Consider the following 21,495-nt stretch of genomic DNA (forward strand, 5'->3'; position numbering starts at 1 on the left):
GACTAAATACTTACTGACCTAAATGTAAAATGAAAATAATGTAATTTTCCTGTTTGCTTCTCTCATTAGAAGAGTTCTGTAAACTAATCAATCTACATTTCCTGCTGACTAGAAAGCAAAAAAAAACCACCCAGAAGCTAATGCAAGTACAGGTTTTTTTATCAACATGAGCAGGTCAGAAATGCTAGTAATAAAGACAATAGGAGAGAAACAATGGAGAGAGCAAGTAGCTGTGGACAGGCTCTGAAGACAAAGGTTGAAACTACATTATGGAAAGAAATGGCTATCATGAGCAACCTTAATAAATTTTTTTTGTTGTTCTGTCAAATTTTTGGTGGAGTTTTTTTACCTCTCTTTTACTTGAAATCATTATGTAGAACCATTCATGTAGTTCGTGAGCTTCTAAAATACCAACCTGCTTTACAAATGGAGTCAGAAAAGGGGTTAGTTAAAGCTTGCCTTTAGTTTCCATTTTTGATACTTTGTGTATGCTTGCACTTCCTGCTCTTCTGGAATGCTGAAGTTTTTTGGGCTCAGTGATGTTACTTTTAGCACCAGGATGCATGTCTATCTTTATCTTGGTGAAAAATTACTATTATGTTAAAACCTTTGATGGCTTCACTTTTACACCTGCTTGCAAATTACAGTCTCTTCTGCATCATCTCTCATATGCTTACTTTCTGGGAAATGGGATATTCTGGCAGATGGAGTGAGCATTAGCATGGATGAGCACTGTATCAGAGCAACGAAGTTCACTGTTCCTCTTTCTGTCATGAGGTGGGTCTTTATTTCTGGAGAAGCTGCTGCTATGTAAATAGGCTTTATGCTAATATACTTATTGTTTCTTTTAGTATTTTCTTCCTATAAAACTTGCTTGCTTGCGTGAATGTGGTTAAGAATGTAGAAAGGTTAAAGAATCAAAAAAGTCAAAAAGAAATATAGTATGGTTGTCCCCAGAAGTATTGTTTATACTCTCGTTATTGAGTGTGCCAACTCTCACTTGCAGACTGAGATGTAATAGGAAAGTTAAAGATCTCAGCCACCGTCTGGAGCTCCTCTCTCATCTTGAAGGTGAACATGGAGTCTGATAGGCACAGTCATTATGATTAATGGATAATATCGGGTGCATTACGCAAAACAATTTTGTAGTGGTAGATTCAGAAATCAGCTTGCAGGTAACTTTGGTCTCCAGTTTATTAATAGATGAAGGCTGTGTTTCTGTCCCATGTTCTTCTTTCTGCTGATAAAAAAGGAGATAGTAAATGATCCAGACGGTTTCCCTGAGTATTTCCAAAAGACAGTGGTGTCTTGATGGGTGGATAAATGGGCTTTATGGCTGTATTTCCCATAGAGTTGCCAGCACTGCACAGGAGTAGAGAAGAGATGTGATCAGGATGCTCGGGGTTTGTTTGGACCATTGAGATTTATCACTTGGTAGAGCTTCTACAGATTAGAGACATGAGGAAGTCTGACCAGATAAGGGTATCACAGAGACATAATTTTCACTGGATGATCTCCCTTCCTGCTGAGTTTCTAAAGTATCTTATCTATACAGGCATTCTGGGCCAAAATGGTCATTCTTCTCCCTCCCTTTTCAGCCCAGCCAAGCATCAGGAATAGATCTAGAACAGAAAATGTGAAAACTAAACCCAGAAATAATCGAGGTGAGGCGATTACACAGCCAAGGTAAAGCCAAAAACCATGCACAATGGATTAAGCCTTTAGGAGTGAATATTCACTACAGCATTAATACTTCCTGTCACTGTCTCTCTCTAGCCTTCTAATGTTTCTGAGGTGGTAGCGGGAATTATTAAAGTATGCTGTGTCAAAGAAATATCCTGCTATAATCCACTGATTGTGGAAGAACTAACAGTCCTGGGCAAAAGTAGTTGTGACACAGTATGGCAATTGGCTAGGATTGCTTGATATGATGAGAGGCTCATGTATCTCAAAGTGAATGACACCCTGAAACAGTTCATAATGGAAAGGTAGAGAGATTATCATTAAGCTATTTTCTGTTGCCTTTCTCTGAATGAGGCTTGCTCTTCAGCTGCTCATGGACACAACAACAAAAGAAAAAAAAAAAAAAACCACAAAAAAACCCTCCCTCTCTAGAGCTTCTACTTCTCTATATTAGAGTTCTGAGTACATTCTGTTCTTCCAACTAAATTTTTCTTGCGGAGGAAATTGCAGAGCTGCTGCTTTCAAAATCTCCCCTTCCAGCTGATCTCTCTGTCATCGCCATGTGCAGTCCCAGGGCACTGCTGCTCTGACCCTCTGTTCTGACCCCAAGGGCAGCTGTGTGCCTGCTGACTGCAAATCGCTGCTCCAGATTCTGCCCGTAACTTCAGGGCTGCCTGTCTCAACCTTACCTACCTACAGAGCTCTCCTCACTGTGAGAGGTAACATTTAGTTTCCTTTCTTCAGGCTTGTCCTGGTTTAACTCCTGCTGGCAACTAAGCCCCATGCAGCTGCTTGCTTACCTTCCCCCGGTGGGATGGGGGAGAGAACTGGAAGAGTAAAAGAAGAAAAACTTGTGGGATAAAGACTGGTTAATAGGTAAAGCAAAAGCCGTGCATGTAAGCAAAGCAAAATAACTAATTAATTCCCTACTTCCCATTGGCAGGTAGGTGCTCAGCCATCTCCAGAAAAGCAAGGCTCCATCACGTATAACAATTGCCCAGGAAGACAAAGGCATCCACAAAAGGTGGGTATAGACGTCCATAACAGACAAAGTCAGAACCAGCAGTGAAGCAATGTGTTTGAGTAACTGTGACTTCTGCCTGTCCTTGAATGTGTTAAATTGATTCTTGTGAGTTGTATGCTCTTACCCTGCAGCTCTTGGCTCTCTGTAGCATGCATCTATGCATACATCCTAGCTGGATGTATGTACAACCTGTTTACCTTTCCAGCAGCTAATTATCTCAGTGCAAAAGAGGTTCTGAAGTGGTACATTTGTGGATATCATGGCTTACATTCTGCAGGCAAGTAGGCTCCAACTTTTCTTTTGTCTTCATCTTTGACTAGTAGCTAAAACTACAATTAGACTTTTGCAGATATCTTAAGGCTAGCCTTGACCTAATATTAATGTTGTCTTTAGACATCTGTTTTATTTATTCTTTTAAATAAGCAGGAAAGAACCCCTGCCAGGACCATGATAGACAAGGTAAAGAGTGAATATTATGGCAATGGAGGCAGTACAAGTAAGAAACTGATGTCTTTATGCAGCTACATTTAAGATATTGATCAGACTTACTTTCCTGCTAAAGTCAGTGCAATCTGAAAGATTGCAAAAGCCATCAAAAACCAAGATGTGCTTTTGTGATTGCTAAGTTCGCTGCCACCCCACAGGCATAATTTCATACTATTTATTTTGATGTTACCTCATTTCAATCAATGTGGCCAAATTCTGTTAAAATATTAGGTTTCACAAGGCTGTGTGCCCAAAAAGAAAGGTGAATGAAATCTCATTTATTTTCCTGGCATCACTTTTTTCTACTTGTCAGTTGAAGACATAACAATTTGTCATTTACACATTTAAATGACTGTGGTTCCATAACAATATGTGCTTAGATTCAGGGAGTTTGCATGTAGGGAAGGGTCATTAAGGTTGATCAGATGTATATATTCCAGCCAGAGACAATGAAAGACTCTGACCCGCAATAAATTCTGTAAGTATTCTAACGTAAAAAAATTGCTAGTTTTTGATAATTAAATCATTCAAAATAGCAATAGTTTCAACACAGTATTTTAAAAAAAAAAAACTGTTAAAATGTGAAAATGAGACATATGTGTCTTACGAGAAAGTAATGAGTTAGTTAAATACATGGTTAAACTAAAGTATACATTATTTGTAAAACCATAGGACTACCTGTGAGTTTATCATGGGCTTCAGTGCTTGAATTTATGTCTCTCTACTCTATGTTGTTTAATCTGCTCCTGCATTTTTTGGGCAAGCTCTTTATTTATAAGTAAAGCTTGGTCTGCCAAACTGAAAACCAGTACAGAAATCTTTTTTGATAGGTTTTACAAAAAAAAAACTTCTTTTTTTAAATTATGATGTGAACTCAAAATGGAATATATTTACAAAGTGTTTATTTTTAGAGTTTTTTTCTAATTTAAAGAGAAAATAGATTAATTTTTTTAATAGCTTAGGGACTGATACAGTTCACAAGATCACCTGCTTCTTGCAGACCGGTGCAGACAAGTAACTAAGGTTTTGGGTTTCCTTTCATGCAGCGTGCTGCTTGCGACCTTGCGTGAGCCAGCAGGTTAGACTGGCTGCCCGCATGCATCGCCAAGTGCTTTCTGCATGCAGCCTGGCTGGGCTTTTGAATGTGGGTGGATTACCAGGTACTAACATCTCTTTTTCAAAAGTCTGAACTTTCTGTGTTGCTTTGTCTGATTACTGTATGGTCCCTAGAGCACTTTCTGTGTTGCTTCATCTTATTATTATGTTGTCCCTTGAGCACAGAATCATGTGCTGACTTGTCCTGCTGGAAGGTCAGGATCTAATAGCAATTTCTGGGAAATGTTTTCGTCTATGACTCTAAGAGCACTGCTTGTGTTTCTCTCTGTGTACTCCAATGAAAAAGAGCTTAGTGCCATCTCATCTGTGGTCCTTCTATGCACTTATGTTGCTTCCATAGGCTTTTGTTTCCAATGATACAGACCTGATTTCTTATTAATTGGATTTCATGTTAAGGGAAAATTACTCACAGTGTGCCTTTATTGCTATTTTATCACAGTCTTTTATAATTTTAAACAGAGGTAAATAGTTGTTTTCTGCCTCTGCAGAAAACCTAGATTTTAAACATATACATATCTAAAACCCTTTTAACAGCATCTTTTATCCTCCATCATGCCCGTTTTATAGACCTATGATGTCCTGTCATCAGTAAATCAGATGAACACAGCTGCTTAATATCCAAGGTAATGGAAGAATTCTTTCCCCTGCACAGCAAACAAAAAAGGCAAACTAATTCTTTATATTGTGGGTAGTATTTTAAAAATTTCCTCCTAAGGGACCTTGTGAAGTGGGATTTCAAACACATATGAGGGAAGAAGAAACCAGGGCTGGAACTAGATAGTGAAAAGTCCATTCAACTTGCTACTGTGCAAAATTCTCGCAATCTTTTTGTTGCTCCAGCAATCCTTATCCCATAGGAGGCCTGTTACTGAGAGAGGTGTGGTTAGGAAAGGTATGTGTCTCAAGTAGAGCAAACTGAGAGAAAGAATGGAGAGACTATGAAGAAGAAAGGGAAAGCCTTGTCTTCTTTTTAGTTAAGTCACTGTGATGTACTTAATTTGGGACAAGAAAAACGGAGTTATTTTGTATGCCAGGCAAGTTTGTGAAGGCTTTGAAATTTTTTTTGGGAAACGCATCATTGCAAAGTTAAGCTGTCATTGGCTTAAGCAGGAGAGGCAGTTGTGGCATCATGGAATCAAAGGAGAAAAAGAAGCAATAATTTAAGAAGCTTGCCAGCTACTGCCCAGATTTCTGCTTTAAAATATGAAATTGAAAGGTCTGGCTAGCAGTAAATTGATGTTATAAACCAAGTAGCACCTATGGAAATGTTATTCATGTCTGCTATTATTGTTGAGGCAGATCCCAGCTCTTGTGGGAGTTGTGCTGAAGTAATGAGCTGCTCTGCAGACACAGTCTCAACTGCTCCCTGCCTCAGTTGTATGTGACCATGATAGTGAACTGTGAGCCTCTGTACAATGCAGCGGTGTATCTTGAAGGTGTAGTGACCTCTAAAACTCTTCCAGAACAACTAATAATCAGGCAAAAATAGAGATTCTTAAAACAGAATAATAATCAACTGCTTGTCTGATGCCCTTGGGCTTTTCTTTCCCAATACCTTCTCATTGCTCTGTCAACCTCAAGCCTCAATGAGCAAAGTGGTTGACTCACTTATTGCCTTCACCTCTTCTTGAACTTTGAGAAGATAATGTCTTATTCTTCTGTAATATGTGTGTACTTGACTTAAAAAATACTTCCTGTGGTACACAACAGATTGACTTGATATGCCTGTTGTCCCATTTGAATGGGGTGGAGTTAACACGTATATATTTAATAGTTATTTATTTAATATTTATTTACTTAGATCGCTGAGTTCTGGATCCGTCCTGATTTCCCACCCAACACAGACATAATAGCATTATTGGTTATAAAACAGTCAAAATAAATTCTGTTTTGATTACTTCCAATTTTCAGATTGCAGTACTTTAAATTTTACATTTCTTACTTTAGTTGAATATTCCCAAAATATTTCTGTTACCGTGCACAATTTTATGATGACCAACTTGGTTGACTGAAATAAATCACAGATCCTAACTGTCTGTCATACTGGAGCTCTATAATGAAACAGAATCTAAGCTTTTATATTCTGTCAGCCTTCATCTGTGCTGCTGGAACTGCCAGGAGAGTTTCTGTCACTTGATGAAGCTCAACATAACAATTTTATGTCACTCTCAGTACTTCAGTGCATGTTTCTTTCAGAGATAAGGTTGGCATAAAATCAAGAGTGGTCTCATCAATTTCACTCCCATCAGACATCTAACAAGAATTTGTGATTCACCTTGTGAACTTATGACACTGTGCATATCTTATAATGATTGTAGCTTGATTAGGCTTTGCTTCTGATTGAACCTGTTCTACTTTGGTTCATGTTAATTGAAATTCCAAGTAGAGTTTGTGCTCTTCTAACAGCATTTCCACCTTTATCGTAGATGGTTATTCAAGCATCATTTCCTAGCAGTTTTTTTTCCTCATCTTTTAGCTGACCCTCTTAACAATTAAGCAAAAGAAGGGATTGTACATTCAGTACAAATGTCATAAAAGTCATAGATTCATAGAATCATAGAATCACCAGGTTGGAAAGGACCCACTGGATCATCGAGTCCAACCATTCCTAACACTCCCTAAACCATGCACCTCAGCACCTCACCCATCCATCCTTTAAACACCTCCAGGGAAGGTGACTCGACCACCTCCCTGGGCAGCCTGTTCCAGTGCCCAAGGACCCTTTCCGTGAAAAATTTTTTCCTGATGTCAAGCCTGAACCTCCCCTGGTGGAGCTTCAGGACATTCCCCCTTGTCCTGTCCCCTGTCACTTGGGAGAAGAGGCCAGCTCCCTCCTCTCCACAACCTCCTTTCAGGTAGTTGTAGAGAGTAATAAGGTCTCCCCTCAGCCTCCTCTTCTCCAGGCTAAACAACCCCAGCTCTCTCAGCCGCTCCTCATAAGACTTGTTCTCCAGTCCCCTCACCAGCTTCGTTGCTCTTCTCTGGACACGCTCCAGAGCCTCAACATCCTTCTTGTGGTGGGGGGCCCAGAACTGAACACAGTACTCAAGGTGCGGTCTCACCAGTGCCGAGTACAGAGGGAGAATAACCTCCCTGGACCTGCTGGTCACACCGTTTCTGATACAAGCCAAGATGCCATTGGCCTTCTTGACCACCTGGGCACATTGCTGGCTCATGTTCAGTCATCTGTCAACCAACACCCTCAGGTCCTTCTCCTCCAGGCAGCTTTCTAGCCAGACCTCTTAGTCTACAGCACTGCATAGGGTTGTTGTGCCCCAAGTGCAGGACCCGGCATTTGGCCTTGTTAAACCTCATGCCATTGGTCTCAGCCCAGCGGTCCAGCCTGTTCAGATCCCTTTGCAGAGCCTCCCTACCCTCCAGCAGATCCACGCTTCCATCCAGCTTAGTGTCATCCATAAACTTGATAAGGATGCACTCAATGCCTTCATCCAGGTCATTGGTAAAGACATTGAACAGGGCTGGACCCAGTACTGAGCCCTGAGGAACTCCACTTGTAACTGGCCTCCAGCTGGAGTTAACTCCATTGACCATCACTCTCTGGGCCCGGCCATCCAACCAGTTTTCAACCCAGGAGAGTGTGCGCCTGTCCAGGCCAGAGGCTGACAGTTTCTGAAGCAGAATGCTGTGAGAAACTGTGTCAAAGGCTTTACTGAAGTCCAAGAAGACTACAACCACAGCCTTTCCCCCATCCAGTAGGTGAGTCACTTTGTCATAGAAGGCGATCAGGTTAGTTTGGCAAGACCTGCCTTTTGCGAACCCGTATTGACTGGGCCTGATCACCCAGTTCTCTTGCGTATGCTTCATGATAGCACTCAAGATTACCTGTTCCATGACTTTCCCCGGCACTGAGGTCAGACTGATAGGCCTGTAGTTCCCCGGATCCTCCCTGCAAACCTTCTTGTAGATGGGCACAACATTAGCCAGCCTCCAGTCATTCGGGACAGCTGGAAGATGGAAATGGTTTTGGAAGGCACATCTGCCAGCTCCTTCAATACTCTTGGGTGGATTCCATCCAGCCCCATAGACTTGTGGGTGTCTAGCTGGGCAAGTAAGTCTCTAACCGCCTCCTCTTGGGTCATGAGAGCCTCATTCTGCTCCTTTAACTCCTGGGTTTGTACACAGAGGGAAAAACTTCCCTTACTATTAAAGACTGAGGAAAAGAAGGCATTAAGTACCTCAGCCTTGTCTTCATCCCCTGTCACTGTTGTTCCTTCTGCATCCAATAGGGACTGAATATTCTCCCTCGTCCTCCTTTTATTGTTAATGTATTTATAGAAAGATTTTTTATTATCTTTCACAGACTTAGCCAGTTCGATTTCTATTTGGGCCTTAGCCCTCCTGATTTTTTCCCTGCATGATCTCACTTCCTCCCTGTAGTCCATCCAAGACGCCTGTCCCTTCTCCCAAAGCTCATAGACATTCCCCTTCTTTTTCATGCCTCTCAAAATCTCCCTATTCAACGAAGCTGTTTTTTTTCCCCCGACGGCTCCTTTTCCAGAACATGGGGATGGCTCGCTCCTGAGCTGCTAGGATTTCATTTTTGAAGAAGTCAAATATGCTCAGATATTTGTGTTGAGAAAACATTGATGTCATTTAGATTATATCTGTCAAATTGATCTCCTGTCAGAGGCAGCTCACCTCTGCATCTCTCAGATAAGACTTTGGTGCAAGATTGCCAGGTCTTAGCAGACATGTCTATATTCTGACAATTGCTACATCATGTCAAAAACTGAAGAGTATTTTTTCAGGATGGTGTAATTCCAGACTTTTTTTTTTTTTTTTTTAAAATGTCTAATATCTACCAATAATATCTAGTTTCTCAACTTGAACAGGCATTGATGTTCCATATATTGTATGTTTCTGTAGTGAGCTTTTACGTCCCAGCTAGAGCACATGATAATAAAGTGCATTTCCCTTTGCCATCAGTCCCCCTAAGGGGACATACAAGTTCACTCTATTCACTCTAGAAATTGTTCTGTTTTTGGAACCACTATCATCCTGTATTTCTTCTCCAAAGAGTATGTTCTTGTTTCCATCTAGTCTGAATTTGTTTTCCTGATCTCAGATACTAATTTTGTTGCAGAACGTATTTCTAAAACATGTAGTCTTCCTTGTTCTTTGCTCCTTGGCTCTTTTGTGAAACACTTCATGATGCATCTGTACTTTCCCAGAGTTTTCAACATTGTGCTTCATTTTTAATCTTGGCAGGAGCCCTACAGTCAGATCACAGAATGATAGGCTCTAGCTCCATACCAGCACAATTGCTTTCCATGTGACACATCACAATCAGAGCCCTTGCGGATTCCAGCTGGTATTAGTTTAGTTGCATAAGAGTTCTCCAAGATTATGAACATATTTTGATTGATGCAGTGGTTGTTTCCACTACTGTCTTTGTACACAGCTTCAGCTCATTCCGGAGGAGTGTCTCTTTGAAATGGCTTATTCATCATGATTCCCTGGTCTGATTGAATCATCTCTACTGAAGTAAAAGGAGGTTTTTATCCCTGTCAGATTTGAGGAACTTCTTTGCAGACTTTAATAGTTTTCCACCCAAGAGTTTGTCTCAGTACTTTAATAAACTGCAATAGAAATATCATTTTATATATAAACACAAAGGTTATTGCACAACCCAATTGAACATACCAAGAATCAAATCAACTGTGATTACATTGTAGTGAGCCGGCGCTTGGAAATCTGTAATGAAATTCAGAAGGGGTAGTACTGTGTCATCACCCATCTACTTGAATTTAAATTGCATCCTGTGCCAGAGTGATTGAGAAAGTGAATTGAAAGTGTGCTGATCTGTAATCTAGACAATGTCTTACCTCAAGATATCTTCTGTACTAGGGATGGACAAGCATGGGACTGACATTAATTAGCACATCTTCTCTCACTCTCTTCCACTCCATAAGCGAGCTTTTGAAATACAGAGCCCCCTTTTTTAACCGTATAAGCTCCAGGTAAGGCTACACATACAAGAAAAAATAGAAGTTTCGGATGTTTTCAGGATCATGGAGGGGAGAGAAACATGGCTTCTTCTGCCAAGGTTCATCTTTTTGTTTGTCTTCAGGGTGACAAACATCAAGTGTCTACATTTTCTTCTCACCTCTTTTTCCACTTACAGTAGAAAAATAGGGCAGATTCCTCATGGATCCTGAGATCCTAAAGCAGGTTTTGCTTTGTTTCCTTATTTTTGACTGGTCTTTTAATAGAGCCATAATTTCTCAGTAACTTCCTCTTCATTTGTTAGCACTAGAAACATTTTGATTTTGGGATTTCAGTTGAGTAAAGGCCAGAAAGTGACAATCATATTTCCTTGGTTCTCTTTTGGAACTCAGTGCTGCTATCCACAGAGGCTGGTTTCCTTGTATGTATGGGATTGTTAAAAATAGTCTGGACTTTGTGACATTTCTACCACCTCTTTTTCGTAAGAGTACCAGAGGTGACATATTTCTGAATCATGCCCACAAAACTGTGGTTAATGGGTGCAAGTTTCTGTGTTGTGTCTGTTTTATGCATTTAGAATGCATTTGATTTGGCTGGTCCATAGATTAGCAGACGCCATTAGTAAGACTATATTGCAGGGCAGTCATCATCTTTGCATTCTCTTGCTATTGCTATGATTCTGAGCAGCAAACCTATCTACCTCTTTGTTTAGGCTCTGCCCTACAGAGAAGTTAATGTTCTCAGATATTAATTTGTTAGAAGCTCTTCAACTTTCTTATGAAACTAATGAGAATGTTCCTATCTATTGGATGTCCCTTCCAAAATCTTCCATTATTGGTATTTTCTTCAGGTTTTTTGTTTGTCTTTGCAGTACTGCTTCCTTCCAGATACGCTTTTGGAGGGCTATCTCCTTGTCTCAGTCATTCTAGAAAGAATGTCACAACATTAAAACTGCCTCTGGTAGGCTCCGTATCTGAAGCTACAACCCTTAAGTACAGTCACGTATGCTGTATTTTTCTTAAGCAAAGAAAACTTACTGTTATACCTGATAAATGGCAGTAAGTAAAATGGAATATGTTGCTGAGCACACACAGATATTTGAAGTTCAGAGAGATTACATGTTCTTGGTATGTCTACCCTGTACTTCATCAAATTTGCTCTTGCCCTTCTGCCACTGGGGCTGTTGATATATTTGCGCCATTCCATGCTGTCTCTGCAGAGGTGAGTCCCTCCTCCCCTGCCCCTGCTAGACCTCTTCTCACAGAATTCCTAACTATCTTTGGCAAAGCTTCTGCCAGTAGAGGACTGACAGCATCAAGGACTGACTAGCCCTGGACTCTGGTGAAGGTGTGTGCATGTATAGGTCTGCCTTTTAACATTTAGTGTGAATTATCATTCAGCTCTCAGTAAGTGAATAGAAACTCTCCCTAATCATCCTGATCTTATTTTGACAGCTAGACCATGAGAGGCCCAGAGGTCCATTTTAAAATAGGAGAGGGCTAGGACAAAGTAGGAGAGGGCTAGAACAGAGCGATGCAAGGTCTACATTTGTTGTTAGTATACAGAATGTTTAAAACTGGGCAAATGAAGATGCAAATGTAGTTTGACCAGGCTTTGTTTTTTTCGTTTTAGAACTCACAGTACTAGTCTTAGTTCCTCGTCTGTTTCCTGTGATCAGGAAGAATGAACTCCAATATATATTTACATAGAACATTAGGAGTTAGGCAAAAAATGAAGGAATCTGGACTACTGGGATGAAGAGTTCTACTCTTTTTATAGAAATAATATAGTTGATTTGTCTTTCAAGCACAGGACATAAAAAGATACGTTACTCAGGTCAAAAGTGGTGAATTTGGCATGTGCTGATGCCAAGGCATGTTCAATATGTGAGACTACTGAGGTACTGAATAAGAAGCAGTAAACTGGGCTGAGGATTTGCTTATAAAGGCAGAATTCAGATCAGAAGTACAAACCCAAGGAGTTATGTGTTTGTGAACTAAACCTTTCCATAAGCTGTGAGGAGGTCAACAAGAAGGGTTCTTTTATGGACCTAAAATCTCCACAGGAGAAATTCCATTTCCATTTTTGTGCCTTAATCTAGAACCATGAAAACCCCTACAGGTCTAGCTTGAATCTTTTACAGAAAATATAACTCAGGAAAAATTACTTCCAGAAAGTTTCACTGTGTCAAACGCATCCAGGGTGGTTTAGTTGAATACATATTTATTTACTGATTTTTTATATACTATTCACGTCTTATCATCATTAACATGATCACTTTTACAATTCTTGCTTCTATTAGAAGTTTTAACATTCTTGGCAATTCAGTATGTGCCAAGAGGACAAGTTGAGATTTATGGTCATTCAGCCTGAAGAAGAGAAATCTCCAGGAAGACCATCTAGCAGCCTTCCAGTACCTGAAGGAGGTGTACAAGAAAGCTGAGGAGGGACTTTTCACAAGGGCATGGAATGATAGGATGGGGTGGAATGGTTTTAAATTGGAAGATGGAAGATTTAGGTTAGACATTAGGAAGAATTTCTTCACAAGGAGAGTGGTGAGACACTGGCATAGGTTGCCCAGGGAAGCTGTGGATACCCCATCCCTGGAGGTGTTCAAGGCCAGGTTGGATGGGGCCTTGGGGAGTCTGGGCTGGTGGAAGGTGTCCCTGTCCATGGCAGGGGGATTGGAACCGGGTGATATTTAAGGTCCCTTCCAACTCAAACCATTCTGTGATTTTATGGTGCGGCTAGACCATCCTCGGTGCACCTTTTCCGTCTTTATGAAGGTCTGTAAGTCACTTCTAAGAAGAAGTGTAAATTTTTGAATGCTGTCACTTCTGACAGCAGTATTTTTAATTTAGCATATTCCTTACTTTAGACCCTCTCCTTCCAAACAGTATCTGAAATGTTACACTAGAGTAGCCTCTCTTTTCTGCCTTCGACCAATTTATGCCCCTCCAGTTGTTTGAAACTGTCATAAATTACTCATTTTGTGATGTTCCATCTTAAAGCAAAACATGACTGTGAAAATTTCCTTCACAAACCTGAAGCCAAGTTGTTATTTTTCAAGGAATTATGAGTATCTTTCACTACCAATGTGTTCAGTAAACATCCTGAGTCATGCCTCATTTGTGGTTTCTCTCTTTTCTTTGTTGCTTTAAAAAATAAATTTACTTATATAAGTGGATTTAGGTGGATTTCCTTTGTTTATTTTGATTTTGGGAAGATCTATTTTTTTGTGACTCACCTTGAGTCCGCTGTTCTGAAGCTGTAAATACGTGACTTATTCTTTCCCTTTATTTCATATATGGGTGGTGGTGTGGGATGTTAATTTTTTTATTCCTCATCTGCCATTGGATGCCTGGTCCAGCCTAAAATACATTCAATTACCACAAGTCTGCAATTTGACTTGGCAGCTCCATTTGTTTACAGTGAGTAAAATTCCCTCCCTAATATTTAATTTCAGTATTCCCTGCAGGAACTTTGCTTCATGGCTTTGTTCTGCCTGCAGTGACTAATTGCAATGGCATAATTCCTGGCTAACCACTTTTTTACATATTTGTACACTAATATAATATCTGTTTTTCTGGTAGATTGAGTGTTCCCAGTTTTATCAACCTTTGATCACATCTGATTCCGTTTTCTGCTTTGTCTCTTTTTTTTAGGTGAAAGTGGCACTCAGAATTCTAAATACCCTTTCAAAGAAGAGGCCGGATCACACAGCAGACAGTAAAATAATTCCAGTTAACAGAGCTATTTGAATATCTAGAATTTCCACAACGAAATTATTTTCAATGTTTTCAAAGACTATTATTTTACATTTTGTTCTGATTCAAGAAATTAACATCATGGATGCGCATCTGGAATGGAAACTTCTGGAAAACTGAAGGTTCAGAGTGTGAAAAGCTGGCCCAGAAATGTCTCATCCAGATTTACTGGAGTAAGATGAGACTCTTCTTTGTGCCTAGGTTCAGCAGAATGTGCTCTAACTATCCAAAACCTGTCCTACGTGTCCGCATTAGTAAAAGCCATAATGCAAGAGCTTTAGGCCAGTTTCACATTTATGAATTGTGTCTGGCAGTCAGACTATATCACTTGCACTGGCTAAAAATTCTTGGTGAACTTTAATAACATGATAATATTTTAAAAAAACAGATTTTGCTAGGAAACAATGTCAAACTGTAAACAGCTCTGCCTTTGCTTCACTGCAGGCAGGACCAGCAATAACAAGCACATCCTGCCCAGCAGTGAGCCTTCCTCTCTTGGCTTCCTGACTCAGAGAAAATAGCGAATATGTGAGTCGCCCCATATCATTGAGGAAAATGACTCATACACCAGATCTGGGGATGGAGAACCAATTTTGAAGGGCCTGAGACTGGGACAGCATAGTGGGGATGTTCACTTCTGGCTGAGCTTTAGCTATAGAGGAACATTTGACCATTCTCCTGTTGCTGTCCTCTCCTTGTTTGAAAAACTAACTGAGCACCCATAAAAGCCTTTTTGCAATGTATTAAAGTTCCTCAGAAGAAAAACCCTGATGTCTGTCTAAAAAAAAGTGCTTTCTCGCAGCTAAGGTGTTCTCATTTTCTTCATTCAAAAGGACATAGTTAACTACAATAATTGTGTACATTAATCTAAAGACAATTTGTTTCTTGAGTTTTCATCACCTTGTTGTAAACAATGTAGCCATGAATATAAAAAACTGACAGATGTTATATGAACTGTAGTCTCATATAACCATGCAGTTTCATATAACCCTAGCTAATAAAAAAACAGGTCTGATTCTGAGACAATTATTTAAAAATATTTTTATTTTTTCTTCACAGAGAAAGAAAACCTCTAAGACTGTGCCAGAGGAATTTGTAATCTGCAGTATTTTTATGATACATTTAAAAGGATACTTCTCTCCCTCCATAACCCTTGTTACATCCCCAATGGGAAAAATTCAGAGCGAAACAGGCAATAAACCTCCCTTCAGAGTTGCCAGTAGCTGGAGGGCACATTGGGTTTCTTCCAAATAAGAGGATAGATACTGTTGCCAGGTCCATATCCCCCTGAGTATTTGTATCCCGTGTTTAATCTTGCAAGAATTTGCTAAAGGGAATTCACTAACCTAAGCGTAGAAAGTAGGAGTTTGGAGTCTGGGGAGAATAATTGCCATCTAACCTATTTGCTTTGCATGAATGGATGTTATGGTTGTATTTTAATACTTACTTAATTACCTGGTCTTTCCCTTTGGTTATATAACTAGACACTTACCATCAAAAAGCAGGCTGGAGCTAGCTGGAATTGCCAAAATTCTTGGTGTATTTCTGACAGGTGCAAACGGTGCCTGTGTAAGAGAAGTGTGGATCCCCCTAAGTTGATCGTTAGAGCCAGGGCACAGGAGCTTGCTCTTAATTCTGAATGTACCATCACAACTGGGACACACAAGCAGAAATAAAATCAGTAAAGTCTGAACTTTATGTTTGGGGGTTTTTTAATACAAAAAGAAACAATAAGTACTGACCTCCTGAGAAGCTTGGGTTCTAAAATGTAATTTGATTACACATGGGCTCAGAACAACAACTTGATTAACTAAATGGCTTTCAAAAAAAAGGCAGGAAACACCAAGAGACGCCAGATTTGCTGCTATCATTACTGCACTGTTTAATTAGTCACTTCAGCAAATTAGTCAGTCAGCTTCAAAGAAACTTCAATGGATGTTATTGAAATCCATTTATTTCTTTTATTTCTTCTATATCAGATTGAAGAACTCTTTAAATTTTTTTGTACTCTAAATTCTTTAACATTTTCTTACTATAGAATTAGATATTAAGTGCTTAAAATGACTCTGATTTTTCTTTGCTAAACTGTGGAAGTACAGTCTATGAAGCTTTCTCTTTAAGAACTCTTTACAACCAGTCAGATCACTTTGTCCATAATATCTGCATCTTTCTCAGTTGGCTAGAAAGTTAAAAATGGCAGTAAGGAAACACATAATGATGTAATTGCATGTGTACGAAGTTTTAAAAAGCATTTGAAGAGAAATATAGTTGAAACACTAAATGCATGCTTGTTTTACAATATGTTAGGAAGTGAATGATGTAATACAAGGCGAGGCAATCTCAGGCTTCATGAAATTCTTTTACTTATGCATTTCTACATTTTTAGGAAATACAATTAGTCTTGCTTTTATGTGTTCTCAGATATAAATGGCAAGAATGCACTGTTGTGTTCCATTTCCTTATCTGAAGTAAAAGTTCAAATACCTTGGGAAAAATTATTTTCCAGGGCTTAGATTTTAATGATGCAGAATCCAAACAAAATGATTTAAAAGTTGGTATGAATCTATCGGTGATATGAAAGTAATAGAGGATTTTGTAATATTCCTGAAGAAAATAAATTGGCATCCTGTTCCATTCATACGAAGACTGCAGTATGTACTTCATATCGGGTACAAAAATAAAATGTATCCTTTGCAAGATGAATGCTCTAATTAAATACACTGGACAGTGCAGCTTTACAGAGTCAGAGACCATCAGACAGAAAGAGAGGGTGAAAGCATCGTACACTTTCTTTCTCCACTCAGCTGCAGTTGAAAGAAGCCAAGGGAAGGGAGTGGGAAGGGAGACCTGGGGTGCAGGTAAAGCCACTCTGCTGACTGAAAAAACACCCCATCAGAGAGGATACTGTGGTACTGCTGGCTTCCCCCCTGTCTGCATCTCCTGCTGCAAGCTGAAGAAGTGGTGAGCCACAACCTGAGCTGCAGTGCCCCTAAGCAAAGCAGCACTGCATCCTGACAGTGACCTGGAGGGGCAGCCCCGTAGTAAAATAAAGTCTGCAGAGAGGAATGAAGCAATCCTGATGATCTGTAACTAAGCAAAATGCATGCCCTCTACCTCTCTGACTTTATCAGTCTTTGAAGTTGCAGAGAATTCTTGCCAGTTCTTAGTGGCAGATTTCACTTCATAAACCACGAGAGTTAATATTGTTGTAAATAATTCTCCATTTCATTGGAAAGATGTTGTGAGGATTTGATATTGTAAGTGAAAAGCATATCCATCACCTGTTTTTTGATCTTTAAAATGCAATGCTGCACTTCACACCCTGCTGGGCCCTGACATAGCTATAATCAGATGCCCTTTCTGCTTGAGAAGTAGTGTGGTAGTTTGAGATCTAACTAGCCTGTGCCTCTGAAAATCTAATTATGTTTATGCTTTATCTTGCCAGAGCTGACAGCAGGTTGAAGTCTTTGGCAGAGTGTTTCATTTCCCTATCTTCGTGCTGCTGTCTGCTTCCTACTGAGCACACACGGTGACTGCTTGTCTGATAACCATAAAGAGGGTGGCCAGATGAAGTGCCTTCACTGTCTCCTGTGATCATTACTACTAGTGAGTTAAACAGTGTCGTATATAGCAAGCCTCAATTTATGCTTGGTTGTACATATAAGTATAGTAGGAATTTTTCTTGCAGCCAGGAAGTAAAATTCATAAGAGTGAAAAGATAATTTCTCTACTGTACCAGGCAATACAGCAGAAAAAAAATGGAAGTGTTTTTGGGTACAGAAATATGTTTAGAAATGTAACTGGATTTAATTAGATGGGATTTAGCAAGGTTATTTATAACATTGGGGCAGACCTAGAAACAGAATGATGTGAAGGGCACTTTTGTGATAAGACTTGTAATTGCTTATTCTAGCATGCACTACACTAACGTAAATGGGAAAGTAAACTCTTTACAGCAGGAAATCTCTGAGTTTCCTTAGGTACTATTCCTGGGGGAAGGGAGGGCAGGCAGGGCTGCGGAATTTTCTCAAAAGGACCTGTTTGGTCTAAAAGGGCAGAAACCCCTAAAGAATGTGTGATTTAATAAATGTTGTCTGTTCTTTCACCAACAATCTTTGCAGCTGACTACAACTTGCTCTGCAGGTCTGCGGCAACAACAGCCTACATTTAACAGATTTAGTCTGTTTATAGATTGTCAGGCAATGGCAAAAAGAGATACTTACTGCTGGCTGGAAAGTGAGATCATTCTATTTATGCATTTCTGTTTCAGTCCTAGATTGAAAAGCAGCATGAGATGCCTCCCTGATACATCTGTGGGGAGGGAAACTATTCAGTTATGTCATAAAGCTCCTTATACTTCTTGTGCCTTCCTCTTCCTTCTCAGTAGATCTCCTCTTGCTAACTGGAAAAGGCTGCATATGATTGGTCATGAAAAATGAGTGATATAGTGCTGCTAAGACTGGCTGACAAAAAGTTGTAAAGAGAACACTTCAGTGTCTCAACACTTCTCTGATTCTCTGTAGAAGAGGTGGCGTCCTATACCTTCAAGGAAGTTCAGCAGAAGTTAAGAAAACTATTTTCTGGTTTTCCTGAGGGACTCCATATGTAACAGGGACCCTTTATCCTGCTCTTTCCAGCCTGTTGCTGTTGTTACTGTCCCCCACGGAAGATGTGAAAGTTGCGGCAGTTGCTCTAAGCAGCAAAAGGATCTTGTGTTAATTAGGCAAGTAGAGACGTACATGCTTGTAGTGGGAGTTGGCATCTGCTTTGCTCATGCTGCTCTCTTCCTGTGCATATCAAATCACCTAATACTGCTGTCGGTGTTCGAATCAGCTCTTCCTGAGCCACCATCCTGACCAATGGGATTGTAAATCACAAGCCCCGGAGAAACCTGAGGAAAGAGGCTTGAAGAGAAGTATACAGAGGGTGGCTGCAGCTAGCCAGGGATCTCGCTGTTCCTGCTGTCAGAGGAGCCTGGGCTGAGAAAAACACATAGTCCCAAGGTGACATGGTGACTACAGCTGCAGCAGCTACCATCAACTTTTGTCTTCCCCCAAATAGGGACCTGAGCAATCACTGAGCCCTTGACCTCGGTTACTGCTATCAGTTGTACGGTGACCTGGGCTCAAGAGGAGCACATTGTTGAAGAAGGTTGCATCACGACACCATCAGCACACTATGTGCCTCTCCATAGCAAACCACTTCTTCCCATACAGAAATTCTAGGAGGAAAGACGAGGAATTTTGAATGACAGAGCCAGTCTCCGGCAAGCTGGTGTCTGTACTTAGTGACATCATGACACTGATAGCAGATTTTAAGCCTGGACTGTCTTTTTTTTTCCTGTATGCATGGGTTCTCTGCTCCTCTCTTATCCTTGCATTCTTATTCTACTTTCTCCTTTGATATCTCTCCTCCCTTTCTCTTATCCGAAAAAGCTTCTGCACTCAGAATAAAAATCACTGGAGGGTTTAATCTGGGGAATTATATTTACTTTCATTGCCTGTTCAGATAAGGAATAAACATTTAAAGAATGCTTACAGCTACTGGAAGGTTCTTAACACAGAGGATTATTTTCAGGTGCTTTGCTGAGCTGCCCTTAAATGAGGGGAGACAAAAGTATCTCATTTTACAGCTGTGCAAGTTCATGTGCCATCCTTAGTCTGGGAACACTTCCTGGGATTACTGGTGTTTGAAATCTATATGGTCTGGCACGTGAACTACAGGCAGTGGGAGAAGCAGCAATAGATGTAGTCATTTGTACTTGGAAGAAATCTATTCAGGTAGGGTTTGATGTGCTTTTCCAGCACAAGCTCATGATGATGCTGTCTCAGAGAAAAAATAGCTCCTCTCTGTGCTTTTTCCCTTCCGCAAGCATGGGGGAAGGGTTTACTGGGGGAAGTTGGTGTTTTTTTTTCTTTTGTTTTGTTTGTTTTGTCTTCCTTCTGTTCTTGAGGTGGATAAAGGCTGAGGAAACAGTCCACTATTTCTAAGCAGGCATAGTGATTCTTTTTCTGTCATAGTTGTTAAAATATAAACTGTTTCAGAAAATCAGACAGCTAACAACAAACCTTAAAATCTTTCATCCTCAAGAGAGCCAGTATAAAATTCCACTCAGTTTTGGGATGACTGCTTTGTCACTGTGTCTTAACACTATGTTTTAAAAAGACATTCTGTTTGAATAAAAAGTTTTCAAGTAATGGTATAGATTTTGCCATAATCTGTTCTCATGTTAAGCCGCTCTCATTGTTGGAAATAATTGTCTTCTATAATAACAAGTGTTCTAGCTTCAGCATTATGATGATTCGGTTTTGTGCTTATATGGACACCCTCTGAAGTGTAGTGTGTCTCCACCTTCTGTACTTTAATTATGAATTAATTTTGTGCCTCTTGACGTCTAATAATTAAATATGACCTCCTGTTTCAATTTCCTACACTACTATTGAAAGGTTTCTTTAACATATACGTATTGTGTTTGGTCAGAAGCATTATATAGTAAATTTCAGGGACAAGAGAACACAAGTAGAAGATTGGAAAGTTTTCTCAGAGCAGAAAAATGTGCTTGAAATTAGGTCTATAACTGTTTATGTTACCATAGCAACATAATACTCCAACAAAACTCGCTACAGGCATTGTTCGAGGTATCCTACCTTCGCAGTTTCTCACGGACATTGAAAGACCCATCCACAATAATTTTCCTTGCTAAATCCTACAATGTGGGAGTCAGGGAGATGCGACATTCCACATCTGTGGTATCTTTTGGTGTTTCTTCTTTGTAGGTGTTTCTATTAGTAGCTTAAAACATTTTTATCACATGTCATAGATATATAAATGCTTTGAATTTGTTATACAAGTATAGCTGGCATAAATATATTAAAACATACCGAAATAAAGTAGAAGGGGATAAAATGATGAGAAGTACCATAGATATGAAATCCAGGGAACTAGGATATGATTGTAAAATATATGAAATACCTCTAGATCAATCAAAAGTGCTAAAGAAATTATATGGAAAATGAAGGTGCTGGCAAGTTCCGCCAACAAAATAGGATGTCAGACATGCTAGTGCAAACCTGGTTATTCACCAAAGCCAAGGTCAAAAGACAATAATGACCTAAAAGGTTAGGGAGAGATTCACAGTCTGGGCGATTTCTTCAGAAGGGGAGAGAACGGTAAACAAGGCTGGTTTTTGACCCAGCTCGGGTGGATAAAGTAGACCTATCTCATCACAGATGCAAAGAGAAGCTTGTGACATCATTCAGCTCACTGGCTCTCCAGCACAGGTCAGGCTGAGCACCTGAGGAGTATACCAGTTGGATTGACTTGCACTTGGAGAATTGTCTGTGATAAGATTATGAATCAGTGAACACAGGTGTTTATAAATGGAGCCATTTAGGATCCTACAGCCCTGTCAATGAAAGAACTCCAGGATAACATAGCTCTGCCATGATTCAA

At 39.9% G+C, this 21,495-nt stretch overlaps 1 long non-coding RNA gene across 3 annotated transcripts; it reads left to right on the forward strand.

The window, feature by feature from the left end:
* Positions 1-566: 566 nt before the first annotated feature.
* LOC128851291 (uncharacterized) lies at positions 567-17,479 on the forward strand. Of its 3 annotated transcripts, XR_008448616.1 has the most exons (4): positions 567-777; positions 2,627-2,707; positions 13,942-14,216; positions 15,103-17,479. It is a non-coding gene; the product is annotated as an uncharacterized LOC128851291 (long non-coding RNA). The 3 variants fall into 3 exon arrangements; XR_008448614.1 differs by having other exon boundaries at positions 13,942-17,479; XR_008448615.1 differs by lacking the exon at positions 567-777 and adding an exon at positions 2,289-2,402 and having other exon boundaries at positions 13,942-17,479.
* The last annotated feature ends 4,016 nt before the right edge of the window (positions 17,480-21,495 follow it).

This window comes from Cuculus canorus, chromosome 2, assembly GCF_017976375.1.
Source record: "Cuculus canorus isolate bCucCan1 chromosome 2, bCucCan1.pri, whole genome shotgun sequence".
NCBI lineage: Eukaryota > Metazoa > Chordata > Aves > Cuculiformes > Cuculidae > Cuculus > Cuculus canorus.